Source organism: Glycine soja, chromosome 20 (assembly GCF_004193775.1).
Source record: "Glycine soja cultivar W05 chromosome 20, ASM419377v2, whole genome shotgun sequence".
Classification (NCBI taxonomy): Eukaryota; Viridiplantae; Streptophyta; class Magnoliopsida; order Fabales; family Fabaceae; genus Glycine; species Glycine soja.
In genome coordinates this window covers 28540472-28548078 of record NC_041021.1, presented here as the reverse complement: position 1 = coordinate 28548078, position 7607 = coordinate 28540472, and the positions used below count along the sequence as shown (strand labels likewise).

At 33.7% G+C, this 7607-nt stretch overlaps 1 long non-coding RNA gene across 3 annotated transcripts; it reads right to left on the bottom strand.

Moving 5' to 3' along the window:
* Nucleotides 1-368: 368 nt before the first annotated feature.
* On the bottom strand, nt 369-7088 carry LOC114402564. 3 transcript variants are annotated; one of them, XR_003664467.1, is made up of 4 exons: nt 6860-7088; nt 4853-5094; nt 3660-4482; nt 369-764 (listed from the first exon to the last, which is right to left on the bottom strand). It is a non-coding gene; the product is annotated as an uncharacterized LOC114402564 (long non-coding RNA). The 3 variants fall into 3 exon arrangements; XR_003664468.1 differs by lacking the exon at nt 369-764 and having other exon boundaries at nt 3403-3867; nt 4408-4482; XR_003664466.1 differs by lacking the exon at nt 369-764 and having other exon boundaries at nt 3403-4482.
* Nucleotides 7089-7607: the final 519 nt, after the last annotated feature.

Sequence of the window (7607 nt, the reverse complement as noted above, 5' to 3'; positions counted from 1 at the left end):
GAGAGAAAGGGAGAAGTAAATTATGAGACCTTCACTTTTATATGTAAATTTGTGCGAAAAAGTCGGTTAGACGGTTTCAGTCACATGACTCTCGTGACCTGTGTGTGGGTTATGCATTCCATGATTACTCCTATGTCGGTATTCATGCTCCTAAGTTATCGTTCTAAGAGGTCCTCGTACCAAGGAGAGTTCTCGGTTCAAGTGGACCCTGAGATACTACTCCAAAACAATAATAAAGATTCAAGGAATAATAATCTTTTAAAAGATTTAGCTAAGAAGCTAAGCGTAATAATTATGAAAATAATTAAAAATTAAAATTAAATTGTGAGTGTAATTCACTAAAAAAATTATCGTGTGTGCATATATTGATGTAGAACATGTTTTGCTTTATTGTCACTCTTTGTATAGCCCTTGGCCATCATAAAAAAAAAAGTTGATCGGTATAAAACCTTGTTGACTCTAAGAAATTGACCAACAAGACAGAATCTTATTTTGACTGAGAAAGTGGAGGTGTGTGTTTTCTTTCGATATACTTATTGTCTTTCACATTACAATTTTTTTCATAGATTTACACTAACATCTAACCTCTAGGCTAAAAATCAAATGCTTTTTGTAAAATTGAAATATGTTGGTCTACATCTAGTTTAACAACTATGTTTGGAAGATGAAGACCTAGAGTATATTCCTCTTCAGTAAAGTCCACTTTCTTCAATGTTGTTTTGTAACTCGTAGCAGTTGATATTGGGTAAACTCTCGCTTGAAACCTGTAAAACAAGAGAAAATAAGCATAAGTTACAAATATTTTAAAAAGCTGATGCATTAATTCATAACAGTGAGAGACAGACATGAAAGTTAGAGGGATTTATTAGAAGAGTTAGTTAATATAGTTAAACTACTAATGAGTTAGTTAATTAGTTAGAGGGATTTATTAGATATAAATAGAGAAAGAAGGATAGGAAAGAGGGAGATCTTATCATTTGTAGATTGAGCATTAGCTCTTTGTGAAAGGAGAAATCCTTTGTGAATGGGAAACCCTTGGAGGACAGTTTTCTCTCCTATTTTCTGTTCTTTTCTTACTAGTCAATGAAATCTTTTATTTTCTTCCTCATTTTAATTCTTGGTTCCTAACAAATTGATCTGACCTGTCGGATCTTCAAGGGGAAGCTAGTGTTAGAGATGGAGGAAGCACAAATTTGGACTAAGAAGGTGGAGCTGCTAGCGTTCATGGGGACAAATCCAATTGGTTGGATTGCTAGGACTGAAAAATTCTGAGGTATAAGAAATTCCTTCGTTCCATAAGCTGCAATATGCATTCATGAGGATGGAGGGTGCTGCGACACATTGGTTCTACATTTGGAGCCAAAACAATCTAGATTCAGATTGGGAGTCATTTTCCACAGCTTTGATCAAAAGATTCGAAGATCACCATGGTAACCACATCTTTGAAAGATTGAATATCTTGAAGCAAGAAAAGTCAACAAAGACAAAAACCCACATAAAAAAATGGGAGACTTCCACAAAGTTCTTGAAATGGAAGACCGGCATTTCAGAGCGGAAACACATGTTGCACAAGATATTGAATGAAGAAGTTGATTCACATGCCTCTCAACAAGACAAAAATAGCATGGAGGGAAGTGGGTTAGAATTCAGTAAAGCAAAGGCTAGTTCTTGGGCAAGAAAGGTGGAACTACCTAGCTTTGATAGAAACATAGAAAGGGGAACTGATTTGAAGGGTAGCAGTTTTGAGTGTGACAGTGACCCATTGCAATACTTGAATTCAGAAAACAGAAGTAAAGAAGGTTCAGTAATCAAGAACCACACCCTTTGTGGTGGAGAAGAAACCAAAAATGATGAAGCAAAGTTGCAAGAGAAAAAAAGATTGAAAAGGTTATAGAGGAAGAAGCTGATCCATCGATAAAGAGGGAGACGCACAAGGAAAACGGAGTGAAGAATGTGGACTGCGAAGACGATTTTCTTGATACCAATTACAAATTTGATCAAGAAGGAAGTCGAAATTGGTGATTCAACCAAGCCACATTGTTTTCAAGATTCAGATTTCCATAAAAAGATTGTTATGGTGAAACAAAAATCATTCATGAAGGTGGTTGGAACAACAATGGTGTTGAAATCTAGGAATGTCAACTTGTTGGGTGAGCCTTTAGCATTAAATTTTGTTGCATCTATGGCTGACAGCTTAGCCATGGAGCTAAGACAGAAGGAATGTACTGAGCCAGTCAAGCTGATTAAAGTTATATGGAGTCCACCTTTGTCCCTCCCACCACCAGACCTCAGTTTTGCAGGGGTAGTGGGTCGTTCCTAGTTAAGCTACAAGAGTGCTGTTGTCTTCCAGCAATCAGACAAAATTATAGAAAGTTTCAGTGTGCAATTTCAGTTTTCAGATTCCAACCTTGAGGAAAAGGTTGAGTTTTACGAGTGATGTATTGCTAGGATATAAGGAGAAAGAAGAGTTAATTAATATAATTAAACTACTAATGAGTTAGTTAGTTAGTTAGAGGTGTTTATTAGATATAAATAGAGGAAGAAGAATAGGAGAGAGGGGGATCTTATCATTTGTAGATTGAGCATTAGCTCTTTGTGAAAGGAGAAATCCTTTGTGAAGAGGAAACCCTTGGAGGAGAGTTTTCTCTCCTATTTTCTGTTCTTTCCTTACTAGTCAATGAAATCTTTTATTTTCTTTCTCATTTCAATATTGTTAGGATATAAGGAGAAGGAAGAGTTAGTTAATATAATTAGACTACTAATGAGTTAGTTAGTTAGTTAGAGGTGTTTATTAGATATAAATAGAGGAAGAAGGATAGGAGAGAGGGGAATCTTATCATTTGTAGATTGAGCATTAGCTTTTTGTGAAAGGAAAAATCCTTTGTGAAGGAAAAATCCTTGGGGGAGAGTTTTCTCTCCTATTTTCTATTCTTTCCTTACTAGTCAATGAAATCTTTTATTTTCTTACTCATTTCAATATTGTTAGGATATAAGGAGAAGAAAGAGTTAGTTAATATAGTTAGACTACTAATGAGTTAGTTAGATATAAATAGAGGAAGAAAGATAGGAGAGAGGGGGATCTTATCATTTGTAGATTGAGCATTAGCTCTTTGTGAGAGAGAAATCCTTTGTGAAGGGGAAACCCTTGGAGGAGAGTTTTCTCTCCTATTTTATGTTTCTCGGACCAATATGTTAGGAACCGAAATGAGAAAGAAAATATATATTAACTAACTCTTCTTTCTCCTTATATCCTAACAGATCTCATATCGGTTAGATACATGCCCAAAATACTCCTTATGTTGACTTTGGAAATCCTTCCGTTTTGAACTAGCTTTGTTATTAAGCACTTATACCAGTTTAAATTCCAGCAACATGGGATGTCTTTGCAATAGAAATCTAAAATACGACTGTTAACTGTATGATCCATTCATTCAGTAGATGCAAAAGGAAAATTTATGTCTCAAATTGTAAGAGAATACCAGATTTTAACTTCATGGATGCAAAAGGAATGACCTGGTTTTGCAGGAAAAAAACTTAAAAACAATATGGAATTTCATGTGATTGAAAAAACTGAAATAACTGACATAAAGGTACCGTAGGGGATTTATATTCATAATGGTCAAGGTCTAAAGAAGTTGATGAGGAACTTAGTAACCTACACAATGTCTATCCCCAAGTTCGAACAACCAAAATCTCCACTCTGTCATAGCCTTCCCATCCACTTTAGCTGATATATTTGTCCATCTTGTGTGAGAAAATTCCACTTTATTCAGCCCTTCAGTAAGTCCACTCCCTATAGGTTTAACATATGCTTCTTTAAGGCTCCAATGCCTGGAAACTAAATGCACCTTTGACTTTCAGCATGGCCTGTCTTCAGTTCAAAGAACCCTTATACATTGTAAAAATTCTACTTTTTTGACAGATAAAAATACATTATCAGATCTGACACTATGACATATTAATATATAAATAAAACAATTTCAGAGACCATCTTATGCTCTGCATTATATAGTAATACAATATTCAGGTTCTTTCTTTGCCAAATTTTGAGATATACGGATAATAAAATCGGACAGGAGCATAAAATCATAGGTTAAAATTATTGGGCATTTTCATAACAGCTATATGGAATGAAGCTAGGAAGCATAGTAAATACTTTAGCTGATGTCATTTGTTGAGATGCCTTCACTTAAAGAGTGCAGTGATATTCTTAAAAAATGCTAGCAAGCAATTTATTATTCAGATATTGATAATTGGTTGTTGGAGTGTTAAGTGTAAGTGAAAAATCTTACATTGGATAAGAAAAAGCAAGTTGAACAATATATAAGTGGCTACTGACAAGGTATACACCTAAAATGCCTTTAGATTTTGGGTTTCTTGTGGTGTTAGTCTAGTAGTCCACCTGACCTGTATTGTTTTTTCTTGGCCCATTGATGGAGATTTCCCAATGCTTCAGCTCCCCTCACGTCCCAACTTTGGTTTCTTTCCAAACAAATGACAATATTAGGCTTTTTTTTGGGTTTACACAAGCATGTGCTAACTTTCGAGGAAGTTGAATTTGAAAATATATGCAGAACTCAGGAATTAATTTATTTCTGATAGAAAAAGAAGTTTTATTAGAAGGAAAGGAAGGAAGATATCACCGTAGATGATTAGATTCATTCCGTAACTGATAATACAAAAAACAACTCAAAATAAGAAAATCTCAACAATGAAGCATAGCTACTCACTTCTGCATGCTGGAACAGCAGCATTGAGAGGAATTAAATCTATATTACATGAAATATTTTCAATTTAACTATTCCTTGACAGTTGACATAAAATTAACAGGTAAAGTATAAACACATCATACCTGTAAAATTCAGTCAATACATCATTCGAAGTGCCTGAATTGACTATGTTATCCCATTCCAAACTTGAAAAGTAAGATGAGAAGAATTGAATGAATTCTGTAATTGTTTCTCCCAGTGGAACATCATAGGAGACAATGTCTACCCCACAAGACATACAGGTTCAGATGCTATGGCCACAGTCACCATGATGAGATACATTGAAATTAAAATTTGGGAATCTAAGACCAAATTTATCATAATCCTGAAAGACAATAAGGGATAAACATATAAGTAAGGCTAACCCATGAATAACAAAATAACATAAATACATGGTTAAGGAAACAAAGTTGAGTTTGTTATTCAACACATAAATATTACATATTTTATTATTTTTATTCGTTTTTTTACTGTATATTTGCACTAAAGATATCTCCAGTGGACAATTGAAAACTAATTCCTTTCGAGGTATAAATTGTATAGATCACTGAAGTGAATTTTACTTCTAACAAAGCCTTTGTTATACAAATAAGCAAAGTTTTAAATTATAGTTGTCGTTTTGTTGCAATCCTTGATATTTGCCAGAAATTGTGCAAAAGTACCGTTAATGCAGCAATAATTGTGTTCACAGAGAGCTCCAAAACCTTAATTTACAACCACAACTGTGATTCCGGACCTTTTTTAAAACCTTCACATGAGCATGCTCTAGGGACCTAAATATCTGTCAGCTACACCAGGCTTAGTTGGTATTATTGCTCATCTATATGTTACAGGAAATGATCATACCAAATAGGGTTTGCCAAAACGTCAAGTGAGTGCCAAAACGTCATCATTGTATGCAGTAAACAGGTGAAAAACAACATTTTTTTTCCTACAAGTTAGGAAACAGACTCTTCTGGGTACATTTGGAAATGAGGTTTAAAGGAAAAAAAGAAAAGTAGGAAGGGCAAAGAAAAATATTTTTAAATTAAGAGAATTACATAATAGAGATTTGCTTAACAAATTATAACTTCAAATTTTCAAAAATTCATTCAATGTGTAACTTGCTAATATACTCCTAAAGATGTAAGTTAGCAAATAATTGATTTTCTTAAACGACGACAACAACAACAACAACAACAACAACGCCTTATCCCACTAGGTGGGGTCGGCTACATGGATCAACTTCCGCCATAATGTTCTATCAAGTACTATACTTCTATCCAAACCATTAATTTCGAGATCCTTTTTGATAACCTCTCTTATAGTCTTTTTGGCTCTTCCTCTGCCTCGAATTGTTTGTCTTCTCTCCATCTGGTCTACTCTCCTCACTACAGAGTCTACCGGTCTTCTCTCTACATGCCCAAACCACCTAAGTCTATTTTCCACCATCTTCTCTACAATAGGCGCTACTCCAACCCTCTCTCTAATAGCTTCGTTTCTAATTTTATCCTGTCGAGTCTTACCACACATCCACCGCAACATCCTCATCTCCGCTACACCTACTTTATTCTCATGTTGGCTCTTGACCGCCCAACATTCTGTTTCGTACAAAATCGTCGGTCTTACCGCAGTCCGATAAAACTTTCCCTTTAGCTTGATCGGTACCTTTGCATCACATAACACCCCCGATGTTTTTCTCCATTTCATCCATCCTGCTGGAATGCGATGATTCACATCCCCTTCAATTTTCTTAAACGACAACATTGTCTAAAATTCGAAACTTTGTATCTATAAAAAATAAAATAAGTTAACGTAACAAATCAGCATATAATATTTATAAAATTAAACAAAAGACTGCAAAATTAAATTTACATTAATTTATCATTTTATTTTTTTATTTATGACTATCCCCTCCTTCATTTTCACCTCTAACTAAATTTCACCTCTAACTAAATTTCAATTCCTAAGCATAGTCTTTAAAGCTCAAGACTTGACCACTACCGTTGATAGAAAAACATTGCATTAATATAAAAAGTGCTTATGCCTGTATAATCTAACAGAGTGGTACAAAAAAAAATTATTAGAATGTATTGAATTGGAGAGAGAACCTGGTAATCGAGGAGTGCTAGTGGGAAGGAAGGAGGGAGAGAGCGAAGAAGTGAGAGTGATGTGGGTCCCACTTTGATATGTCCACTACCCATCTCCTTAAGCCTTCTCCCATTCTGAACGCACAGACAGACACATAGGTTCTTTCTAATTTTATATCAGAGAGGTGGTTCGTCTCAGTCAGTATTTTTTTTTTCCGCCACATTTGTATGTTGCGTGTGGATGGCAAAAGAACAGAATTAGGGGAGAAAACTTCAACGGAACCTCGTCTAAATAATAATATCTTTTTTATCAAAGAGAATACATAATACGCATAGTCTAAAAAACAGTATATTTTAATTTAATTATGAATTGTCAATTTTATAATCATTATTTTAAAGGGCATATAAAAATAATCCGTAAAAAAATTAATAATCAATCTATTAAATTATTTATGATTTACGATTTTTTAATATGCATTTAAGACACTTTAACTTTTTTCATAATATTATTATTTAAATATATTAGGGTAATCAAATTATTTATATTCTAGTATATTTTAAAATATATTATGTTGATATTAATCTATATAAATGACACAACAAATTATTTTAGATTCATATGAAATTTTGCATATATGATTTATAATTTTCAATCCAATGATAATTTTTAAAAAAATATTAGATTAAATAGTTGTCAAAATTACTTAATTTGATCACTCCTATGTAAAAATATATCATATATACATAAATTAAGTTACAATTTATTTTA